The sequence below is a fragment of the Rosa chinensis genome, chromosome 1 (genome assembly GCF_002994745.2).
Source record: "Rosa chinensis cultivar Old Blush chromosome 1, RchiOBHm-V2, whole genome shotgun sequence".
Taxonomy (NCBI): domain Eukaryota; kingdom Viridiplantae; phylum Streptophyta; class Magnoliopsida; order Rosales; family Rosaceae; genus Rosa; species Rosa chinensis.
Genome location: NC_037088.1, coordinates 13632429 through 13659213, shown reverse-complemented (window position 1 = coordinate 13659213; position 26785 = coordinate 13632429). Strand labels below are relative to the sequence as shown.

Here is a 26785-nt window from a genome sequence, read left to right as displayed (position 1 = left end):
CAAGTGCAAGTGTTATTAAAACTTGCAGTGGCCAAACCTAAGCTGGTCACTATTAATTAAGCATTTGGTCACTGCGAAATCATAATTAGGCGGGAGTTCTAAAAAATCTAGCGCCAACTATTTTAATGACCAATGAATAATGTTAGTCACTAATTCTATTCTATTAATGACCAACTATGAGTCGGTCACTATGATTCAGTCATTAATGCCCAAATTTGTTGTAGTGTGCACTAGGAACGGGAACCCTAGAAGCAAAAGTTCCCAAAAAAGAAACCAGCTCATCTCGAAAAACCCTACCAAAATCTGCCTCACATTGAGCTAGGTATCAATTAGAGCTCAAAGCTTCTCTCCACTCATAACTGAACGTTTGGCACAAAAAGGTGGACATTTGTTTTTCTCTTAAAGCTTGTATTCTACCACGGGAGATCGACGTTTTTGTTAAAAACATAGAGTTCACTAAATAAACTATCAGATTTATTGGGTTGAAGAAGGAACACCGGTGGAAAACATCAAGAATCTCATGCGCACGCATGCAATTCCGAAAATTTCATTTTTCAACTTATTGAATGCAATAAGGTAGCTCATGGTTTAATAAAGTCTATTTTGTATGAAAATAATAGCCTTTATACAGTCCAGAGAAATGACCGGAATGACTTATGAAGTTCATTCAGTCCGATATAGATGATTGTAACCTTTCTTCTCATTATCGCTATGCAATGGAACAAAATAAAAGAAAAACAAAAATAAAACAATAAAACGTAATACTAAAATTTATTGAATCAAAAACCTTAGAGATAGGATTCTTGTGCAAGCCTTTTGCAAATTCTAACCCGTGAACTGAAAAAAGGACACAAAGCTAAGCCACTCCCGTGAATATATGTCGGTACAAAGCAACAAATCATATCAAATTTGGATCTTGTACTATTGCTAGTCCATCTTTTAAAAGTTATAGCCATAAACCATAATAACACAAAGCTTTGTCACAACCCAATTCATCCAAGCAGAATACTAGAATAGTAATACTGTGCGTACTAGTTAATACTAGGCCCCAATGACCAAACAGAGTCATGGGATTTGGAAAATGATCGAACCAAACAAAGGAGTTAGGTGCAGGTCTCACGGGCAACACCAAGCCTTGAGTTGGGCACATCAATCAGCACCCTATGATTCTGCTGCTGCATGTTGGCAATCACATTAAGAACCGAGTTCACATTGTCTGGCGCCGCTGCCATGGCCAAACATGTGGTGCTACCTGCCGTGCTCCGGATCACTACGTTCTCGATGGGCAGCGTCATGTTCATGCCCGAGAACATGAAAGTGATCGTGGGCACGACGATTGGGGCAGTGTAGCATGTGTCGAACCCGCCAAGGGACGTCACCGGTAGCTTGCGGCCAACTCTCCTTCGGAACTCGTTGCGGACTGCCTCGTAGGCGGGTGTCACTAGACGAGTGAAAACAGTGCCTGAAATAAAAGAAAATCAAACTCGTTAGTGTTACGAGTGCACAAATGTTACGAGGACTCGAAACAATTATAACAATAAAAATGCATTATTTTCTCAAACTTTTTACTCAGATTTGTGACCAGAGATCCCAAAATCTAATTATCCAGAGCTATTACTAATTTGATTTTCTAAAAAATGGAACCAAGAGGCAAGGGTCATAATAATAATAATTAAAAGTACGTTGGGGGAATTTTGTATTTAGGATAAAAGCCAAATCCGAAGTCCAAGAGGGTCCACTGGCTAAATCATGACATGTGGTCTAGTCACATGTCACAGCAACGTACATGTGATTGATATAGACAATAAAATCAACAAGGATCCAAGAATCATTATATCAAAAAAAAACCTTTTCAATTAAAAAACAGAGCAATTGATTAGATCAGTCAGTGTTGGATAAAAATTACCAGAATCAATGACTGTCCCTGCACCAGTGGTGGGATTGAAAGCCAAAGCTGCTGGGGGGATATCAACAATTCTCCTTCCAACCCTAATTGCATTTAAGTTCACATAGTAGAGTGATGATCTCCTAGGGTTCTTGAGCAATGGGGTGTACTTGATCCTAATGGGCTGCCCAACAGTTCCAAGCCTCAGTGACCCAGAGAAGTTCAGTGACTTGTAGCCAGGGAGGCAGTATGAGAATGTGGATTTGTAGAGGTTTTGTGTCTGGGACAGAAGCGACAACGGCCCTCGGCCAAGACCCAGAAGACCCTGCGGCGGCACTGAGCTGCCGGTGGTTTTTTGGATGCAACCAAAGGTGTAGGCCGGTAAGGCATCGTTGGCTAGGGTGAAGGTTTCTTGTGACAGGTTTGATGCAATGGTGGAACCTCCATAGGTAACGTTGAAGCTGCAGGTGCTTCCAAGACAGCTGGGGTTGGGTGCCTGTGAAAATTCACATGCCATATGATGGTAAATCATTTTTGACCATTTTGGTAAAGTACTCTCACACATTATTATGTTACACATTATTGACCCCTTTATCATATAGTTAATCAATAAAAGATTATCGACTTTAAGAGATCTGTTTGTTATTAAAACATTTATATGGATGGATGCAATAAACATTGTTCCAAATCATTTTTCTATTTTGGAAAGGTGCACATAATTATGTATTAAATAAAAAGTGGTCACGTTCTTCACCTATGTGTTAAGAAAGGGGGGATCTGCTTTTCGAAGAGCTCTTTCATTAATCATTAAACCATGTGAGGGACTCAAATTTAGAAACTGGAAAAGCTGAAAATGAAGATCACTGGTAACTACCTGCTTGCACTGAGGTGCTCCACAACCAATGGACTTGAAGGTGGTGGATTTGAGAGAGTTAAAGACATTGGAAGAGCAGCCAACGCAGCCACTGCAAGGAACCCAAGCAGCATCACTGCTGGTGTCCACAGCCATGAGCAAAGTCTGAGGTGGAGTCCCAATATTGGCCCTCACAATGTACGTGGGGCTCTGAATGATCTGTCGTCCGGACGCAATGGGGACGATAGATTTCTTAACCCCGGCGAGGCTGGCCAAGAATTGGAGCCTGGCCTGGTCCTTGGCCAGCGTTTGGAGCACGTACTCCTCCCAGGGAGGAGGACGTGCGTACTTTGCGGATCCGAAGGGGAGCATGGACTGTAGAAATGGAAGACTTGGAGGTTAGAGCCGTGGTCGTTGGTGGCGCTGCATTTGGGGTCTGGGTTGTTGAGGGCTTGGGCAGCTAAGGAGAAGCAGAGGAAGGAGAGTGAGAAGAGGTAGGAGAGAGATGCCATGGCTCAAGGTGTCAAGTGTGTGATGATCTAGTGTGTAGGAGCGTGCTTATATATAGTTTGGCACATTGTTTAACCATCTTTTCTACTTTAATTTTTATGGGTAGGATATTTTTGGCAAATCCTTTTACTAAAAGACTCTTTACTTTCACTTTTAAGTTTTTACATTCTTTTTATTCTTTTCGCATCTCTTCAAGACACCTTAGTACTATTAACATCTCACTTCTCGATCGTCCTACCTGTAGTCGACATGCATGTAATCGGTAAGGTTAATGGGTTTCGTCTTCGGCTAATCATGTTAAGTGAACCAATGCACTAGTAAAACTGTCAAGTATAACAGTGTAATAATATAGGTGTGCAAGGAATATACCATAAGAATTGGAACTTAAAAGAACACAAAGGAGAGAAAATAAGGTGTCAAAAATATTTTGGAAACAAAGGACTTACACAAACTTGTTCTTTGTTGAAAGGTAGAGAGAGATATCCCCTTTGAGTTGGAAAATGGGGGATATAGTATTACTATAATTAATCATATAGTATGTCTAGTGGAAGGGATACAGTACATGTAGATGATGTAGATCGAATTAGTTAGTGGAGTGTAGTTGCTTGCATTGCTAGAACAGACTGTATCCCATTTTCTTTTGTGGGCTGTGGGGGGCCTGTTATGACTTGTTTGCCTGCGTATCATTCGATCTAGAACAGACACTATCTTGTGCTCTACTTGCTTCCAATCTTATGTTGTTTCCAATCTTATGTCTTATAGCTAGGGCTTGTCATTGACCTAACCTAAGGAAGCAGCCCTCATTTAGTCCCTTAGAAGCTTCGCATTAAATGGACTAACTGTTTACACCGTATTTTTTACATGCAATTTCATTTCTTCGCATATTTTTCGAGAAGGTAATCAGATAATGGATGTTTTGACAAATTATGATTCAACTTCTACTAGTTTGGTGTGGTGGGATATGCCTCCCTCCTTTATTCATGCTCACTGTAATAGGGACCGTTTAGGTCTGCCGCAATTTCGTTTGTGGTAGTTAGATTAGATTTTGGTTTTTGTCCCCCTCCTCTTGTATTATTTCCTTTTCTTTCAATAAATTCTAGGGATTAAGGGGCTTCCTGTCTCTCTTAGCTCCTAGTTTCAGCCCAAAAAAAAAAAAAAAACTAAGGAAGCAGCAACTAGCTAGATTAGGAGCGTAGCTTAGTTCAATAATGCTTAAGGAGATGAACAATTACCTCAAGTTCATCAAGTGTAATATATATATATACATATATATATATATATATATATATATATATAGGGTTGAGTACAAAAGTTCTCCCTCGATCAATTAACTGTTACTCTGCCTTCTTGCAGTCGCTCTTCCAGCAAAATCATGTAACACTAATGTAAGTATATTGGACTATCCCTATTCGACACATGACTTTCCCAAGGCCAAAAGGAAATCAGACTAGGAGAGTATCTCTCCTACTTGTTCGTGGCTTAAAGGAAATTAAAGAAGTCTGCAAGACCGGATCTGCATGATCGGATCTTCAAGAGGAAATCAAGGAAGAATCAATCTCATTGATCTTGAGCATAAGTGGTATTCATTTCATATCATACTAGATGATTTAAATTGATATGCATGTCGATTAAATTGATTTGGTATATATTTGCATTAAAGATTTTTTGACATGCATGATGTTTAAATCGGAAGTGTTGATTTCAGTTTTTACATCCTTCCATATTTATCTTATTTGTTAATTAAGAAAAGATTTGATGAAGGGGGAGTTTTCCTCCCTTATAAAAGGTTTCGAAAAACTGAAGTGTGGGGTGGGTTTTTGCATACAAAAAATTGTTCCTAGGTGAAAAACTTTTTCTACTTGTTTCATGTTTTCCATTGTATAATCTTTCACATTCATTCTCAAGATCAGTGATTCACTTGAGAGCAAGGAAGGTTGAAGATAGATTGTTTAGAATGTTGTTTCAGGAATTAGAACAGTTGTAAAACAAGTTAGCATTTGTTGCTAGATGAAAGTGTTTGTTATGAACAACACTACTTGTATTTTGTAAACTCTGGTATTTCATATTGGATTGTTCCTTCGTGTTGGCTACGTTAAAAGCCACGCAGTGAAGTTTCCTCAGTGGAGAGGTTTACACTGCATCAGCAACTTTCCGTGTTGTGAATTATATTTTCCCTAGATAAATTCATTGAAATAAAACACTTTCAACAATACTCGTTCCATCAAGTATTTTCATTTGGCATCAGAGCGGGTTCTAGACTTTTCTAGTGATCCCGGGAAAGATGGAACATTCACGTGATAGGGCTGCTGGTGGATCTATAAATAGTCCTCCATGGTTCGAAGGTGGATGTGAAAAATATACTCAGTGGAAAATATACATGAAATCATATCTCTATGCTTAAGATGAACATGTGTGGAATATTGTAGAAAATGGCTGGACCATACCTATGGTAAAAGCAAAAGGAGAAAGCTCTTTCACTACCACTCCCAAACCAAGGAAGGACTGGACTGAGGAAGAAGTTCGTGATCTGCAAGCAGACTTTAAGGCTAAGAACAACATTTTCACGGCCCTATCTGAACGAGAAAAACTGAGGATCAGTCACTGTAATACTGCTAAGCAGGCATGGGATCTTCTACAGACTACATATGAAGGAAATAAAAAGGTACGTGCTCAGAAATTACAAGCAATGATCTTTGAGTTCGAAACTATGACTATGGGAGATGATGAGACTATTGATGATTTCCATGGTAGAATTCTTAAAATTTTCGGTCAGTGTCGTAGTCTTGGAGCACCTTTTGATGAAGATAAGATTGTCAAAAAGATTCTCAGGGCCTTGCCAGAAAAATTTCATTCAAAAGTCACTTGTATAGAAGACTCATTTGATATTGATGAGTACCCACTTGATGAGCTCATTGGCAATCTCAAAACTTATGAGATGAGGTTAAAACCTGAGAAGAAGAATAAAGGTGTAGCCTTCAAGGTAGTAAAAGGAGTCGAAGAGGAAGAAGAAACACTAGATCTTGCGCTACTGACAAAGGAATTCAAAAGATTTCTCAAAAGCAAGAACTCCTCTAGAAATCCTAATGCTTCTAGGAAATACACCTATGGCGGAAACAGTAGCAGCAGTGACTACAATGGCAAGAGTGGAAAAGGAAGTCTCAAGGGAACTCTCTCTGGAAAACCTAAATGCTATGAGTGTGGTGGCAATGGCCATATCTCTACTGACTGTGGAAATAGGAAGCATGGAAACAACAACAACAAGTCTCTTCTTTCAACTTGGAGTGATGATGAGTCTCAAGAAGTGGAAAATTTGGCTCTTGTATCGTCACTTCTACCTGATTTTGACAGTGACGAAGCATTTTCTGATGATGAAACAAATATCCGCTGTAAACAACTCTACAAAGCTTCAAAGGCCACATTACTAAGAAACTTAAGCTTGGAAAAGGAAGTTGAATTTCTAAGAACAGAAAAAGAAAAAGTGGAGCACATGTTGGAGACTTCACAATCCATATGGGAACAGGAAAGAAGCAATCTTGTTACTGAGATGGCTATCTCGTCAAGTGATCAGGGCTCGTCAAGTTGGAAGGCTGAAAAGGCTGAATATCTCAACAAAATCAAAATGCTGGAACTAGACGTGAGGGGACAACAAGTTCTAAATCTGGAGTTATTGACTAAAATTGAATCCCTACAAGATGAGCTAAAATCGACGCAAGATAAATTCACCAGATTTGAGGTCGGCTCTAACACTATGACCAAATTACTTGGAGCAGGAAGAGCACCTCATGACACCTTTGGGCTAGGATACACAGGAGAAAATTCCAAAAATACAAAGTTTGTAAGAGCATCCGAATCACCTGTCAAAAAGGAGGAAGTCGCATATGATGATCAAGTCTCAATACAGAGAAGCATGAAGGAAGGTTGGCTAGCACACACTTCTCAGGTAAAAGTTGACCAAAAATCCTCCACTGGTCAAAACAGGTATCCAAACTCTAGAACTTTTATTCCAACTTGTCATCACTGTGGTAAGATAGGCCATATCAGACCTAGGTGTAATGAGAGACTGTTAATCTCTCAAGTCTCTCAAGAAAAATGTACTGTTGAATCTTTACAATGTGAACTTAGAGAATAGAAGGAACTCCTCAATAAACTGACTGATTTGTTCGCTCAAAAAGATTCTCAAACCAGAAGAGGAAAGCCTGTCTGGACTAAGAAAATTACTAGTAAGTGTCTTCTAGCCCTTACTAAAGAAACTAATGATCTATCTTCTTTGATAAGTGCTAGTTCAGATCAGCAAACTACTCATATAGAGGCCACTTGCCTGGTAGCTTTAACCGCCTTGGATGACAAGCAACGAGATTTCTAGTATGTAGACAGTGGTTGTTCCAAACACATGACTGGAGACAGAGCCTGGTTTACCTCATTTGAGGATGAAAACACGACTGGTTCTGTCACCTTTAGAGATGGACGAAAAGCTAGTATCCTAGCTCAAGGTACAGTAAATACTCCAGGTATACCAAATCTTAAAAATGTGCTGTATGTTGAAGGCTTAATTGCTAATCTAATCAGTGTCAGCCATTTGGCTGATGACTATGAAGATGTTTGGTTCAACAAACACAGGTGTTTGGTGATGAATCAGAAAGGAAAAAGTATCATGGGAGGTAAGAGATCTTTTGATAACTGCTACCATATTCAAGCTAATGAAAATTTCAACCTGCAGTCCTGTTTATCTGTAAGATCCACATAGGAAACATTTGAGCTTTGGCACAGAAGAATGGGACACGTGAACTATCAAGATTTGCTGAAGCTATCCTCCAAGAAATATGTTAGGGGTCTACCTAACCTAAATGGTAAAACAGACAAGATTTGTGGTGATTGTAAAATTGGAAAGCAAACCAAGGCCCCTCACAAGGTGGTAAACTCCGCTACAACCACAAAAGTACTGGAACTGTTACATTTGGATCTGATGGGACCTGCTCAATCTGAGAGCATAAGAGGTAAGAGCTATATACTAGTTGCTGTGGATGATTTCTCACGATATACTTGGGTAAATTTCTTAAAAGACAAGGCTGAAACGTTTGAGTCATTTAAGAATCTGAGTCAAAAATTGATAATTGAAAAGAAATCATTCGATACTAGCATAGTCAGGTTAAGATTAGATAATGGCACAGAATTTAAAAATACTTCTTTTGCTAACTATTTTTGTGAGCTCAGTGTGTCTCATGAGTTCTCAACTCCAATTACTCCACAGCAAAACGGCATTGTGGAAAGGAAAAATAGGGTTCTGTTGGACATGGCTCGTGTTATGCTACATGCAGCAGGATTAAGTACAAATTTTTGGGCTAAAGCTATAAGTACTGCATGCTATACAATTAATCGAGTGTTCTTGAGAGCAGGTACAAATCAGACAGTGTATGAAATATGGAAAGGAAAGAAGCCAAATGTAGGACATTTTCTTGTTTTCGGAAGTCCCTGCTATATTCTACGAGACAGAGAGCACCTCGGGAAGTTTGATGCTAGAAGTGATGATGGTGTATTTCTGGGGTATTCCTTGAATGGTAGGGCCTACAGAGTCTATAACAAACGAACTGGTGTTGTTATGGAGTCTATTAATGTCTCTATTAATGATGAATATATGAAACAGGAAGAAACGTGTGCAGATGCATCATCCTCTTCAATCACAACAACTACAAGCAAGGATATTCAAGCTGAGGAAGAGGATACAACTGATGGCATCTTTGAACCTGCCTCCACCTTGAGAAGAGGCTACAAGCAAGTACAACAAGATCACTCTAGTCAGGACATCTTTGGTAATCTATCAGATGGACTGATAACAAGAAGGCAAGCTGCAGCTCAGGTAAGTTAGGATGAGGTAAGTAAAGGAAATGCTCTATTATGCTTTATCACTGAAAATCTGATAAGTATGAATGTGATATCCCATTTCGGCTTCGTGTCTTTAATTGAACCAAAAAATGTTAAGGAAGCCTTGTTAGATGATCACTGGATTAATGCCATGCAAGACGAGCTGAATCAATTTACTAGGAATGATGTGTGGTACTTGGTACCTCGACCTAGTAACTGCAACATTATAGGAACAAAATGGATCTTCCGAAACAAAAGTGATGAGAAAGGAAATGTGATTAGAAATAAAGCTAGGTTAGTGGCTCAAGGATACTGGCAAGTCAAGGGACTTGATTTTGATGAAACATTTGCTCCTGTTGCACGATTAGAGTCTGTGAGATTACTTTTATCTGTGTCATGTCATTCAGATTCAAACTATATCAAATGGATGTCAAAACTGCATTTCTCAATGGCGTGTTACACGAGGAAGTGTATGTGGAACAACCTCAAGGTTTTCAAGATCCACATCACTTGGACCATGTGTACAGACTGAAGAAGGCTTTGTATGGACTGAAACAGGCTCCTCGTGCTTGGTATGAAAGGCTTTCAAATTATCTTGTGAAAAAGGGGTATTTCAGGGGTTCCATTGATAAGACTTTATTTGTGAAACATGATAACAATGATGTGATTATTGCTCAAGTATATGTTGATGACATTGTTTTTGGTTCCACATCTAGAAATCTTGTTAGAGAATTTCAATCAATCATGGAAAGTGAATTTGAAATGAGTATGTGTGGTGAACTAACCTTTTTCCTTGGATAACAAGTCAAACAGCTTAACACAGGTTTGTTTATTTCTCAAACAAAATATGCGGAAAACCTGGTCAAGAAGTTTGGTCTTCAATCCAAGAAAATAGTCAACAATCCCATGAGCACCACCACAAAGTTGAGTGAAGATAAGGAAGGCAAATCAGTTGATTCCTCTATCTATAGAAGCATGATTGGTAGCTTGTTATACCTCACTGCAAGTCGTCCTGATATCTCCTACAGTGTGGGAGTGTGTGCTCGATTTCAAGCTCAACCTAAAGAGTTTCATTTAGAAGCTGTAAAAAGGATCATCTGATATGTTGCTGGTACAATTCACTGTGGTCTTTTCTACACCTTCAACACTAATGTAGAAATTGCAGGATACTCTGATGCTGATTGGGGAGGAAATCTGAAGGACAGAAAAAGCACATCTGGGGGATGCTTTTTCATTGGCAACAATCTGGTTGCATGGCATAGCAAGAATCAAAACTGCATCTCTCTATCCACTGCCGAAGCTGAGTATGTTGCAGTTGGGAGTTACTGCACACAAATGCTCTGGATGAAGCAAATGCTTCATGACTATGGCATCTCTCAAGGTAAGTTGTCCATCTTCTGTGATAACACAAGTGCTATCAACATCACAAAAAATCCTGTACAACACTCTAGAACAAAGCATATTGATCTTAGATATCACTTTATTCGAGAACTAGTCGAACAGAATATACTTGAACTAAGTTTTGTGCCCACAGATTGTCAACTTGCTGACTTGTTCACTATACTAAGTTTTGTGCCCACAGATAGTCAACTTGATTAGTCATTGAATCACATCACTTTACTATGTACTTCACTTATAGCTTTATGTGGTAGCATGTTTCGTGTTCCTTGTCCTGAGAGAATAGGTGAAGTCGGCAAAATGCTTAATATGCTCAGATGGCTAATTCCCTCTTCTCAAAGTAATCAGGTCCTTGTTGTGGTGAACTTTCAAGGATTTGTAAGAAACGAGAATGGATATATGCATCCTATCACTCAAAGTAATCAGGCCTTGGTTGTGGTGAACTTTCCAAGGTTTGCAAGAAACGAGTTGGTGGGTGAAATATGTACGACACTTGTGAAACTTCAAACAACAACTCGAGACTCTTTTCTTAGAGCATCCTTGTTATGTTTAGTACCCTAAGATCGTTTGGTCTGGGAGTTACTAAGACGAGTCTTGTTACATGAGTTCGTGTTTACAAAATAAAGACGTCTATGACTCAACTCAAATAAGTTTCAAGGAAGAATCAATCTCATTGATCTTGAGCATAAGTGGTATTCATTTCATATCATACTAGATGATTCAAATTGATATGCATGTCGATTAAATTGATTTGGTATACATTTGCATTAAAGATTTTTTGACATGCATGCTGTTTAAATAGGAAGTGTTGATTTCAGTTTTTACATCCTTCCATATTTATCTTATTTGTTAATTAAGAAAAGATTTGATCAAGGGGGAGTTTTCCTCCCTTATAAAAGGTTTCGAAAAACTGAAGTGTGGGGTGGGTTTTTGCATACAGAAAATTGTTCCTGGGTGAAAAACTCTTTCTACTTGTTTCATGTTTTCCATTGTATAATCTTTCACATTCATTCTCAAGATCAGTGATTCACTTGAGAGCAAGGAAGGTTGAAGATAGATTGTTTAGAATGCTGTTTCAGGAATTAGAACAGTTGTAAAACAAGTTAGCATTTGTTGCTAGATGAAAGTGTTTGTTATGAACAACACTACTTGTATTTTGTAAACTCTGGTATTTCATATTGGATTGTTCCTTCGTGTTGGCTACGTTAAAAGCCACGCAGTGAAGTTTCCTCAGTGGAGAGGTTTACACTGCATCAGCCACTTTCCGTGTTGGGAATTATATTTTCCCTAGATAAATTCATTGAAATAAAACACTTTCAACAATACTCGTTCCATCAAGTATTTTCAACTAAGTAACCCATGATGAGTGTCACCTCCTCTAACCATTTACACCATTTCATCATCTTGGTGACAATTTCCAATAGAGATACTAACGCAACGTCGCGTCACATGATGTCATGTGGTCATATAAATTATCGGAATATCTTTTTTCTAGTGTTTCCACACTCTAATAATTATATACTCTGTCGCACAGGAGTTTTAATAATTAATGGGAGAATTGTCCTGTAGACTATTATATATCGTGTGCTCTTAGCAGAAAGGATGGAAAAAACCTCAGGTCTGGCTTGGCCAATAGCAGTCGCATAACCGCATTCGGCACACATAAACTCCATATGTTGCTATTATTTCATGATATATTTTCTATGGTAAAGCAACATTGTCATACTTCAGTATTCTCCACATAACCAATTCATCCTCTCTTCTCAAGCTAAGTTGAGACCTTATTTTCTTTTGCATGAACGCATGTGGTAAACAAATATTTACATTGACAGGTTTAATTTCTTAAGAAGCAATCAAGTGCTTGTTAAACAACGGGTCTAGGTATTTGCATTCTGTGCTAAAATGAAAAATGCAGAAATATTTAGTTCTAGATCGCGATCGAGCAACTCCATGCCACCACATGTACGTTATTATCTCTCCAGATCTAATGCAGTAGGAATATCGGTCAGAATTGCTACTGGTATTCTAGTTTTTCTTTCCCTTTTCTCCCTTAATTAATAACATCTACTTGAGAAATGAGAATGATATAAAATTCATTTTAAAGTCCTTTTACATTTACTTTTGAGGCACATTGTTTTGTTCACTTATTGACACACACCAATGTTCTCGATTATATCCATAGAAAAAAAATGTTCTCGATTGTATATGTTCAATATAAAGCAATGTCCTAGATTAGAAGTCTAAAACCAAATAAGTCCTCACCGCAATGGCAGATATTTAACCTAACCAAATTACTCACCAAAGTTCTCGATTGTATTCATTGAAAGAAAAAAAAAAAATTGGATTGTACGTGTTCAATATAAAGCAATGTTCTAAACTAGAAATCTAAAACCAAACAAGTACTCACCACAACGGCAGATATTTGCACCTAACCAAAGTACTTGTTATGGCCTTTTTATGTACGAATTCATGATATATTCACTTACATGGAATAAATGAATTTTGTTTAAGGATACCTAGTTTGTGTGTCTGTCCCAAACTTTGATTACTTAATTGTCTGAGTTATAATAGGGTTAGTCTTATCGATATCTACGGAGATATTTTAATCATTGTATGATTCAGATACCTTGTAAGACGTAAATTCTTTGCTTGTAATCCTCTATATAAAGATGCATCTATTATCCATGAAAGCACAACTCATTCTCCCAATTCTCTCTGTTGTTCTCTCTGCATCCATTTTTCCTAAACCATGTTATCAACATGAAACCCTAACTCTGAAACAAATAGCCAACCCTGAAACCCTAAATTCATAAACTTGAAACCTTAGCTTCCTCCAACGCACACCTTGAAGCTCCGACCCCAAGAGTCCAGAACTAGAGGAGGAATAACCAGAACTAGCCAGAAAAGCCCCGAACCGGCCACTGGAAGTTCCGAACCGGTCAGGTTAGCCTCGCCAGTTAGCCTCGCTTCAACCTTCCACCTACCTCCACACGTGCCCTCCCCTCTGCGCTACATGTTAGCCTCGCCAGGGCTAAAGGTTTGCCTCGCCAGCACAAGCAAATAGCCTCGCTTGCCTTCGGTTAGCCACTCCAGCTTGACCTGCTTGCCTCGCCAACAACGTGTTAGCCTTGCCTTGCCTCGACAAATTAGCCTCGCCAACCCTTGACAGCGTTAGCCTTGCCTGCATGCTGCCTTGTGCCCCCGCGCAGCCCAGAGCGCATGCCAGCATGCACGCCCCTACTTGTTGCCTTGCACGTTAACCTCGCCTTCAGCAAGCTCCAGCCAACCTCTAGCCACCGACCAATTTTTCGGCGACTTCAAAAAGAAGTATTTTTTTATTAAATGTTCCTGCTTTCTGTACTTTCAATTTGTTTTTTTTTTCTCAAGGACTTGCAACCTCCCTTTTTCTACCCTCCACTTCTTCTTCTGTGGGGATACCTAAGCAGAACTGTGGGAGTTCATGCTATCTCTAAGCTTGGAGGTTGTAGAGATCTCCAAACTTAGGGTTTGTTGAGAAGATATGATGGACCACATACACATCATTGTTTCGATCTAATCCAATACCTCTTGGAATTGAATTTCTTGGGAGAGATTATGCTCAGAAATTCCTAATTTCTTGAGAGCAAATTCCTAATTTCTTGGGAGTGACTACACTCAGAAATTTTTGTTGTTTTCGTGGTAGTCTTTTTCACTCTGAAACTAACAATTTTTCTTGTTCCTTTTCAGGATGAGTAACCTGAACAAACTAAACTTTGCTGCATTGGGAACAACTGGCTTTGGTTATCACCAGTGGGTTTATGATGTCCGCCAGCATCTCAAGGCCCAAGGAATCCTGGATACTATTCTTTAGCCTAGCTCGAACGTGTTAACTGTTGAGCAAGCTCAAGCTTTAGAAGCAAATAAGGAGAAACCCGTCATCCTAATGACTCGTCATATGGATGACTCACTCCAGTACGAGTATATGAATGAAGAAGACCCCAGAAGGTTGTGGGTCTCACTCAAAGAATGCTTTGGCAATGTCCGTGACTTCCTGCTTCCTAATTTAGAAGTGAGATAGCATAACCTCCGCTTATGTGATTCCACGACAATTCTTGATTACAACTTGGAAGCACTTTACATTAAATTCTTAATGGAATTCTGTTGAAAAGATATCACAGATGCAATGTTGATTGAGAGGACGCTCTACCTTCCCCGCCTCTGCTTTGATGGTTGCTAAAAACTATCGGATTGATGTTACTGCAGGACAGATCATAAGGTTTCATGAGCTCATTGGAACTATGAATGTCGCTGAAAAGCATGACAACATTCTTGTGAAGAACTATAATTCGAGACCCATGGGAACAGAGACTATTCCGAAGTCCAATTATAGTCGCACCCCAAAGGGAGGGCGCCAAGAGTGAAACACTAATCCTAGGGATACTTCTGGACGTTCTGGTCTATATAATAGCTTTACCTGGGAAGGTAACCGCCAAAATAAGCGGACATGGAACTGAAGAGGTCAACGTGGAAAGAGAGAGAGAGGCAACGCCTCTGGCCATGTTGATGGCTCCACCAACACTAAAAGCCATCCTAATGATGCTTTCAAAGCGCCTTAATCAAATGAGTTTGAGCACAGAGATATATGTTCTCAATGTGGAGCATCTGGTCATTGGACACACATTTGTAGAGCTCGTGGGGATATTGCCACCGCCTACAAAACATATTGCGAAGCAAGAGAAGCTCACTATGTGGAACAAGAAGATCAAGAAGGTGATCTCAAACTAAGGGTTGAAGACTTTAAATCTAGCTGGGATCAATAGATCGTCGATTTTGAATAAGTCTTTATTTTTCCAAGAGATGTAATATGGCAATTGCCACAGTATTATTAGTGGATGCCATTGGTTCAGTTTTTCTTCAACTAGGCTCATCCAAAGCGAGTATGAGGTCTAGGAAGGTTTTGACATAAGTGGTACTTAAGCGAGCTTTGCTCCACCGACATCTCTCTACTCACCTGGTTATATTTATTTTAGAGTTACCGAAAGAAGTTAAACTACTACTTTTGCATTAGCTAGTATTCGGATTAGATTTTCTTTTGGTCAAAGAAACAATAATGTACACCGTTGGCTTTTAAATAAAATTCGAGCCTTTTTCATTATGACTCCATTTGAATTCTAAGCATATTCTTTTGTGACTATGATGGCTGGATCATCAGGATTAGTTCAAGACATGGAATAGCGCAAATTCCTCTTGCCAAATGGCTCCTTAATTACTGTCACAGAAACTCTCTACTCTCCTAGGGCAAATCTAACCCTATTGAACTATTCGAGCCAATGGAAGTGAAAATGCATATGGAGAACGGAAAAGAGTTTCTTTGTACTACCTCTTAGAGAAACTTATGTGTCTCTCTAATGGACTTTATGTCACTACTATTTGAGCCATTAAATCTAATAAATTTATGAGAGAATATCTCATGGATTTAGACAAATATTGGCTTTGCCACGATATGATAGAGCATCCTAGTCATGATATGATGATCCGTCTACTAAAGACTTCACACGGACATCCATTCTTTCGAGGAAGAAGTAAAGGTTGATTCCTGAACTGAGTGTGACCGCCGCCGCTTCCTTTGGAGCTGCCACCGACCACCATTGGCCTAGAGCTGGTGACGTCCCTATGCATGACTCCATGGATGACGTCCATCATGGTGATAGCGCCCCAGGTGATGTTGCAATCACCAATTTTGCTTCCAATAGTGTTTAGGCCCAACCAAAATCCTCATTGGTTGCCTCTAAAGCCCCTCGCTCGTTCTACAAAGCCTGTTCCCTAGGGAAATATAGATCGAGACCGTCCAATGCAAAGGATACGAGAATACTCATTCTGTTCTTGTGGACCAATTTAATCAACTTGCGGAGGTATAAATATTTCATGACATTGGTTAACACGCAAACATGATGGTCACTTGTTGTATCATTACCCACTTGTAATGCTGCTTACGCTACACTCCTAGCACAGATCATATGGCGATGGGCTTACTCCTCGTATCATCTCATTCAGTTAATCAGACTTGATAATGCTAGAGAGTATATATTGAAGACTTTCGATGATTATTGTATATCACTAAGACTGATGTTGGACATTATATTCCTATGTACACATCCAAATGGTCTCACGGAAATGACTACAATGGTAGCCCGAATATTGGTAATGTACGTGCAACAATCTCCCCATATCCGCTTGGGGTGATGTAATATCGCATGCAGCTATGCTAATTCGTCAACGACCCACCACCACTCAATCTATCTCTACGTTATAGCTAGTGACTGGGTACATGTATCTTGTACTTACGCATATTTGAGTGTGCCATTTATATGCCTATTGCGCCGCCACAACGCACTATGATGGGTCTTCATAGACGAATAGGCAAATACATTGGCTATGAGACTCCAACAATCATCCACCACTTAATACCCTTACTAGGCGATCTCTTTACCGCTAGATTTGTAGATTGTCACTTTGATGAGATAGTCTTCTCGTCGTTAGGGGGAGAAAAGAATACAGATATTCAATCGGAACGACAGCAATTGTCGTGGTCTATCCCTACTATGTCTCATCTTGATCCCCGCTAAAGTGACGAGATCACACATATCTGCTGCAAATATGCCTACAAGGATTGACGTCCCTACGAGTGGATGTAACGCCACCCTACATGGAGGTAGGCATGACACTGATGTCATAATGAGTGGCACTCTAGCGTTACAGGCCATGGCCCTAGTTAGGATGCGTAGGAGGCCCATGGGTTTGAAGGATACTTTGACACAACTCAATCCTATGATCATCGACAATAAAATCGGTCTCATGAGAATGTTCCGGATTATGGTTATCATTGGGGAAGCATCAGTCAGAATAGAGCTCTCTGAAAATTACACTAGTGTACATGAGACGTGAGATAAAAACTTCATCATGATTGATGATGTATTTGCCCATTTCATAATGCATGAGTTTGTTGAGTCTGATGATATCGAACCCCTCTCCGTTGATGAATGAATACCAATGTAGAAAAATTTGGCCTAAATGGAAAGATGTGATCCATGTTAAGTTGGATTCTCTAATGAAGATGAAGGTTTTTAGAGCCAGTGATGCCTACACCTCCTAACATAAAACCTATCGACTAATGGGTCTTTGTTTCACAAAACGCCTTGGAATCGACTACGAGAAGATATATTCTCCTGTAATGGATGTCATTGCACTCCACTACCCTGTCAGTTTGGTAGTTTCCGAATAACTGAACTTGCAGCTTATGAACGTGGTCACCACTGATCTCTATGGGGATCTAGATATAGAATATACATGAAGATTCTTAGTGAACTTCATTCACCCAAGTCAAGTGGCTCTAGACCACAGAGCGCTTTTGCAATGAGGTTAAAACTCTCACTAAGTGACTACTTGATTGGGAAGGGATATTAAATGCCCGCGCGTTTCTATGACAAGTTCTAGATTCTATCACGGTTCATGTTGGTGACATGATCTTCATTGGAAACCCTTGAGGAGTTAAGAGAAACCGCTGAACACTTGAAATCTGAGTTTGAGATGAATGATCTTGGGAGAACACGATTTTATCTCGGTTTGGAACTTAAGCACCTTGTTGTAGATGTTTAGGCATTTTGACAAGGTCAAACCTTCAAGTACCCCCATGATCGTCCATAGTTTTGATCCTAAAAAGGATCCTCTTCATCCGAAGAATGATGATGAAGATATGCTAGAGGCAGTACCCTACTGTTTGAACCAATATTTGGCAAGGTTCACGTGGCAGATAGGTGGGCCCGACCCACAAAGCGTAATGAATATCCGTGGCTAATTAGCAGCGGCACATTAAAGATTTACCAAGTTGATTCTCAATTAGCCGTGGCCCATTAAATATTTATTGTCAAATTTATGACCGAAGATAACGTGTGTAGAGAGTCGTTATTAGATTGGGAGAGACCAAATGAATCACAAGGTGTAATGAATGATCGCGGACCCATAAGTCGTAATGAATGACCGCGGCTAATTCAAAGAGGTTGATTGTCAGGAGTAACGTTACCGAAGTTTGGGGCAATTAACTTGAATGAGCATCAGGAGATGTTATTGCTAATCATCAGTTACAAGACCTGATTGATTGCTCATGAAAGAATCAATCATTGATAACAATATCACAAACATGAATACTGTTCTATTTGTAATCAATGCGGTCTTAGTTGTCAAAGGTTGAGATTGTTTCTTTTCCTTCATTCAGTAGTTTAGTTGCACTATAAAAAGGACCTTAGGTTTCATTGTTAGAGGTCCTCGACCAAACGCTCTACGCGATTACTCAAATTTTATCTCAATACATTTCAATATTTCTGCAACACTTATCATTCTTCACGTGTTTATCTTATTGCTTTTATTTTACCGGTACTTATCTTTCCTGCACTTTACTTTGTCGTTCTTTACATTCCAGCAATTTATTCTTTTGCTTGTTACTTTGCTGCATTTTATTTCCCGCGGTTTATATTCTTGTTGTTTATCTTTATTTGCTGCACTTCTACTTTACATTATTTACATTCTTGCGCTCATTAAGAAAATAACAAAAAAAATCATCATTACTTCACTTTCACCTCAATCACCGAGTTACATAGCATTGCGGCTAGGTAAGGCCGATCCATGCTAAAGTCGTTGTATTCAAGGCAGAAAGAACCCAGCGGCCGAGATCAATCCTTCCTCGGCCCACAATCGACTGATCAAAAGTCAGATCGGCGCAAGATCTACAAACAGAACAAAACCTCGCTTGGCCTTCCAGCTGCGAGTTGGCATGCCCGCACACACGTCACCACTCCAGAAGAACACGTGTAAGCTAAAAAGCCCTCGACCCAGTGACACGCGGCCAAGACAATTTATGAGTGAACACCTACTTAAGTACAATAGGCGCATTATTGTACTTAGCTCAATGTACAAGACCAGACATCTCATTTGCAGTAAACTTGTTAGCTAGATATAGCTCTGCGCCAACGCGATGCCATTGGATTGGTGTAAAAGATATCTTTCGATACTTGAGATGTATGATTGATATAGGCTTATTCTACCCATCACACATCAAGAACATCGCCAACACTGGCTTGCATCCTCTATCCCCATCCCAAAATGATATTAGTATTTTGGAAGGTTTTGTTGATGCTGGGTATCTCTCTGATCCACACAAAGGTCATTCCCGAACTAGTTATGTGTTCACCATGGGTAAGACCGCGATATCTTAAAGGTCTACAAAACAGACCCTGGTCGCTATATCTTCAAACCAAGCAGAGATTATTGCTCTTCAAGAAACAGTTCGTGAATGTATATGGATTAGATCCATAATTACACATGTTCAAAGCAATTGTGGTTTAAAGTCTACAATATGATCCTACAAGAATTTATGAGGATAATGTTGTTTGTATTGAACGAATGAAGCAAGATTAGATCAAAGGCAACAACACCAAGCATCATCAGCAACAACAGACTCTTCTCAATATCAAAGTGAACTGGGTTCGATCTGACGACAATGTGGCAGTCTTGTTCACTAAGTCATTGTCTAATTCTACTTTCAAGAAACATGTTGGTAGCATCGTTTGCGGAAGTTATCCGAACTTCCATGAACGTAGTCATTATGGGGAGATGCAAAAATCAGGGGGAGATGTCTATATATATGGTCTCGAAATGTGAAGGGTATGTTGTACTTTTTCTCTCCTTCGACAGAGGTTATTTTTATCCCACTAAGTTTTTGTTACTCGGGAAGGTTTTTGACGAGGCAACGAAAGAAGCACCACGTTTGGGCGACACAAGAGGGAGTGTTTAAGGACACCTAGTTTGTGTGTCTAGCCTAAACTCTGATTATTTGTCTAAGTTGTAATATGGTTAGTCTTACCAATATCTACAGAGATATTTCAATCGTTGTATGATTCAGTTACCTTTTAAGACGCAGATTCTTTGCTTGTAATCCTTTATATAAAAATGACCATATTATCAATGAATGCACAACTCATTCTCCTAATTCTCTCTGCATCCCTTTTTCCTAAAATAAATTTTAAATTTTATATCTCTCTACCCAATTTATTTTCATATATTAATAAAATTCAATTCTATGACTCCACAATGTTGGATGAAATTTTCGGGACATCTAATACATCATACTCGGCTTTGTATAAGGTACCGTGGAAGAGTCTAATTATTTCGGGTAATGTAGATTGTTCTTGAACGGTTTTCTTTCCAAATTAGACAATGGTCCATAGTACTTTTGAGGCATGGGCGTTTGTTGCATGATGATCCCAGTGGTGTGGTGCACACCAGACCCAGACGATTTCATTAAATCATCACACAGTCATAGTTTGGTGAGCTTGCACTATGAGACCTGAATTCTGACCCATGTGCCTGGCCATGAGAATGTGGACATATCTATCTATAAAGCAATATATGGATGAATACAAGGAGTCAAGGACCATCCGATAGATATGGGAAAAATATATCAAAATGATATATATATATATATATATATATATATATATATATATTCTTTTAGTGAGAGATTTTTTTTTTCATTGTAAGGGATAGCTTATTATACCAACTTCTCAATTACATATTCACATCTTAATGTTCAGTTTTTAAGTCTATATGAGTATATTATCTTTGCAAATTTTTAGCCAAATTGATAATCATTAAGGTATTCATAACTGCGATTTACAATTATGAACACAAACGGTTCAAGTTGGACATATTCAGTTCGTCCATTGTTTTAATCTTGTTCGATACGTTAACGATCATCAATTTGACTGAAAAATTACAGAAATGATCTATATTAGGACCTAAAAGCTGAACGGTCGAAATGCCGAAATGCGATCGAAAAGTTAGTCCCACAAGGGATCCCTTAAAATGACAAAAAAAAAAGAAAGGATCCCTTAGTGGAATGATATATATATATATATATATATATATCCTATCCAGAGCGGAGCTCCGCTTTGAAAATTAACGTGTGAAGTTCGAGTTTTGGGTCACTTTTCGGTCGCATATCCAAATCTCGACCGTTCTGTTTTTAGGTACTAATGTATAGATCGTCCCTGCAAATTTTCAGCCAAAATAATGATCGTTAAGGCATTGATAATTGCCTTAAAGCTAGTACGGTTCAGGTTGACAGATTTAGTTCGTCCATTGATTTAAGCGAGTTAGATACTTTAACGATCATCAATTTGGCTGAAAATTTGCAGAGATGATCTATACAATAGTACCTAAAAACGGAACGGTCGAGATGTGGATATGTGACTTAAAAGTGACCAAAAACTCGAACTTCACTCGTTAGTTTCAAAGTGGAGCTCCGCTCTGGATATGATCCATATATATATGTGTGTGTGTGTGTGTGTGTGTGTGTGTGGAGGATCTAGAGATGACCTCTTTAAACTTGAAATGTGAGGATATTTTTATTTTTGGGATGGTGGTTTAGTAATCTAAACCATTTATTCTCTAGTTACAAACACACACATATGAATCCAACAAAAATCTAGCCAAATCAAAAACACGTTTAATCATTTGATTAGCACAATGTTCGTTTTCATTTATTTACACAATGATTATGGATTTGGTTAATTTTTTATATACACAATTCTTGCATAGGAATCTAAAGGTTCAATAGTTGAAATTATTGAATTAGGTTATAAACTAGTGTAAAATAGTAAAAATCCTTAAATTCTTAAAGTAATGAGGTCCTCTGTGTGTGTGTGTGTGTGTGATTGTGGCTTACCGAAGAGTTTCCTCATTGACCCAATGGTAGGAACATAATATTTTTTGGGACTCATTGCGATTTTAGTATTTAATTATTGAAAAAGATAAAAAAAAAGAAATCAAAAATCGATTGGGATTCACCAAAATGATCATATATATATATATGCTCTTCTCAATTAAGTGATTATCAATGGTGTCATCGGTTCTAGTGGCTAGTAATTCTTCAAGGTTTCAAAATACATAAATTTTTCAATTCTTTTACCATAGCAACCGTCAAGTTAAGTAGGAAGTTTTTTTTTTTCAATTAATTCTTGTTCGTTTAGATAGCATAGGATTCATGTCTTAAACAAGGTCCTTTGGAGCAAAACATGCTAATATATCGAACAGAATTTTGACCTGCCGGCCTCGACTTTTCCTAAATATCCGTCCTTTATTTCAACCTCGACTTCATACTTCTAGCTGCGAATTTGACATTCCTTCTTTGCCGCCCTAAACGAAGGTCAGTCGAAATAGAGTTATGTCACGATACTATCGAGTGAACATAAACTTTTTCAATATCTTAAATGGAAACTAGCTAAGTTATTGACACAAATTACATTTGACATGTCCATTCATTTTTTCGACTATAAAAGTATAACAGTACACATGGTTCGTGGTGTAGGGAATGAACACAGAGATCTAGATTGGATTCTGGATATGCTGATCATCTTTACAGAGTGGCGCACACAAGATATCTGCTTCAACAGTAGCAACTGGCAAAGATTAGTTTTTTTTTAAGGATTTCCTATGCTCATCTTAGTAAACTTACAATTCACCTATTTAGTCTTCTATATCATATGATAAACTAGCACAAGCAAATTCCAAAGAAGCAAGAAGGTATATATTGGAGTTAGTAATCCATTAATTAAACCCATAAGCCTTTGTTGAAACAAACAGAGAATACTTCTAATATCTGCACCATTTTTGTTGGGAAAACGAGTAGGTGCTTGATATCAAATTATCAATGAACAAAACCACAATTATATAATGAGGGTCATTTTCAATACCATTATACTATGCATATCTAGTGTGGTAATGTTTCATAATTTCACTAGGAACCTGGCTGGTCCCCTGACCAAAATATGCTCTGGAACCTGAAGGGAATCCACCCCATTCATTCCACTATGTGATTTTTAAACTATTAGCTTACTCTAATGCCTAATTAAACCCATATACAAATTTGTCAGCGTTATGAAAAAAATGGCTCTCAAGAGTAAAACAATGTTTAGGACCATCACCATATCATTCAAAAACCTAGATTTGTTTTGAGAACCTACTTTACATATGTCCATAAATATATGTATATACACATCTTCTGATTCTTCTAACATGCAGTAGCAATTTTCTTTTGGACTGCAATTTTAAAAAAAATCTAGAATCAACAAATCTGCAAATGCACGTATACATTTATAATCAATTATTTGTTGTACTCGAATTTTTCTACCTCATTTTTCAACATCCATACGTTTGATTTGGTTTTGGTCTTCGGTCACAATGTTCAATTAAAGTAAAATCTCGATTTGATTACATGAGTTTAAACAAACTGAGAATGCATGACAGTCGAAGAAAGCTAATAGCAGAGAACAAGTGCCAGACCCAAGGGAAAAAAAAAAATATATATATATATATATATATATCGAGAAAATGGGCAGATGAAGAAAGGGAAAGATGAGAAAGGAGATTATCTGTATGGAGTACTGAAGTTTTTTGTATCTTTCTCTGTTTCCTCATCCTTCAAATTGAACTCTCTGACCTGCCAGGGATGTAAAACCAAATAAAATTATGAATACATAACAAGAGTCAACCTCTTCTCTTGGAGCTGCCTGTGATTATTGCACTGGTCCAAGTTTCTTTGTCCAACACAACACCGACTATACGATGGTGAAATCTAAGCCATACTAACGTGTAGCCAAGGTAAAATGTTGACCAACAAACTTATATCGACCGTTAGGAGCGAAAATATATCTTGAATCGTTGATTCCGATAGTCGATTTTAGGGTTTGTTCAAAGTGCTAGGTGTTTGTGTTTGTTAATGACGCAATCGAAGTAACATGGGTTTACAAGCAATAAACCCTAAAAAGATAAATTTGGAGCCCCCAAAGAACTTGAGAAAAATCTCTCATTTTATTAAATTTGATATGATAAACTGATTCTACTACAAAGCATGACGCTTATATAGACACACGGTGCTTATATAGACATCTAAAACCTAAAATCATAATCTAACAAGAAATCCTAAATAATCCAAATTTAAAAGGAAACTAAGAACCTAAAATAAAAAGAATCGTAAAACAAATGTAAAAATAGCCTAAAAATATTAAATCTCAAATCGGATAATTAAAACGATATATTTTGACCTAAATTTGTTAGACTCACTTTAGTGAGTCTTGAAAATGACAAGATTCTGGAAATGTATCATGCGTCTCAAACGGACATTCTGGCCAAAACTTGATCCAATATGATTCACAATTAAGACTTGACTTTTCGCACGAGAAATCCAAAACCAAATCTTCTACAGCGGCTAGTAACCTCATTACGCGTGAGTTATCTATTTTTCAATCACTCACTTTGCTTGATTTTACACCGCTTCTTTGCTTTTATAGTTTTCGGACTAATTTAGGCTCATTCTCATCCTACATTAGTTAATATGTTTTATGAGCACTAATGATAAATTCATAGCACTTCGTCTAAAAAGTCTAAAAAATATGAACAAAGGAAATGGGGATGAATTTCACTCTTTTCATAATTAAAATGTAACAAGAAGGGGATTAGTTAATCGGCACAAATACCCTTTATGATGAACACTTCCATTTTTTCTCTCACAAAGTTGTTAAAAAGGTTGAAGTGATGGTTTCTTTTTTTTAATCGTGAAAGTCACTTTCAGAGACCACAAGTCCTTGCATCTTATTTAAAATCCTCTTTTGGATTACCCAGAAATACTGATATACTGTGGCTAGAAGACATGTGATTACTAGGATCATTATTCTGGTGAGCCAATATATAACTATTTCTCACTGGCAAAGGAATATTGTCAAGTCAATAAAAATAAACGGTGGTGAAATACAAGTGATTGATTGAATGTTAAAAAATGGTAGGATCCAATGAACATTGAGCATCAAGAACATCCAAGACAAAATAGTCATCCCATTTAGAACGCAACTACAGCACACTTACATGTGCCAGACTTCATGTGGAGTGAATTATTTTAAATAAATAAAAAGAGATTCACTTTTCCAGTTCGTTCACATTCTAATAATTCATCAATTCACCAAATAGACAAATTTATACAATTATAGTTCTCTGATCTCCAGCTAGTCTATCCTTAGAGGGAGCTAGCTGTAGTCTACCGCTATCGTACGTTGATTTAATTTACTAATGTATTAATGTACACTAGAGTGAGTAGACAAAGTGATATTACCAGATAATACATTTACATTTGTTTGGTTTAACCATGGAGGAAAACAAAGATATTAAAACATTTTTTGACCCTGTAGTTTTGTTTTCTTAGTTAAACGTGAATCAAAATGAAGAACAATAAAGAAATCTGAGTAAAAAGGACACACCCTTTTCTCACCTTTTCTTTTCCTTGATCCCAACAAAGAGGACAGAACCAGCATACACCAGGTAAATAATTGGGTAAAGTGTATGCAACGAGACAGAAAAATAGAAAGTATATACCATACCAAACTGGGCTCCAGATGTGAGTAACTAGTATATAAAAACATTATGATCAGAGAGCCAAATGTTACATAGAGACAGCTCTTTGTCTGTGAATAATGCAATGTGAGGTAAAAAAAACAAATTTGAAAAACTCAAAATAATATACAGACAACTTCTGCAGAAGTGCAGGACTTTCCTCTTCTTCTTCTTCTTCTTCCTCATTATTGAATATATCAATGTCACTATGTCACGGGAGCTTCACAGCAAGCTCTACTTCTCTCTCTTGCCGACAGTATTTTTCTTATTAAAAGGGATTGAAACTTTTTGGGGTCTCAAAACCACTCACTCAATGAGTGCTAGGGCAACATGTAGTGGCTTTAGGTACGTACGTAATCAAAGTTCATAATGAGATTTGTTTCAAAAAGAAATCTACTTAATTAGTAAATACACGATCAAGTCGATAATTAGCCACGAGGGGTTAATAGGAATGATCACACTTTACACCTATTTGCTTCCATGTCATGCCGCCTCACGAGTTCGAAAAGTATAAGGTTTTGGCTGATAAAGTAATTTAGGGTTCACATCCGAAATCAATTGGCAATGGATGGAGTGACCCAAATCCTTATAAACTCATAGACAATGTCCTATTTTTCCAATGTGGGATGTATATATATTCTCAACACACCCTCGCACGTGTGGCAAATTTTCAAGCCATATACGTGAACAACTTTTGGGTGGCGTGGAGCCCGTGTGGCTGTTAGGCATACACACGTGGATAACCCACTCTGATACCATGACAAAGTAATCTGGGGTTCACATCCAAAACCAATTGGCAATGGATG

The 26785-nt window shown here is 38.1% G+C and overlaps 1 pseudogene; it reads right to left on the bottom strand.

The window, feature by feature from the left end:
- Positions 1-752: 752 nt before the first annotated feature.
- LOC112182511 lies at positions 753-3286 on the bottom strand (annotated as a pseudogene).
- Between the last annotated feature and the right edge of the window lie 23499 nt (positions 3287-26785).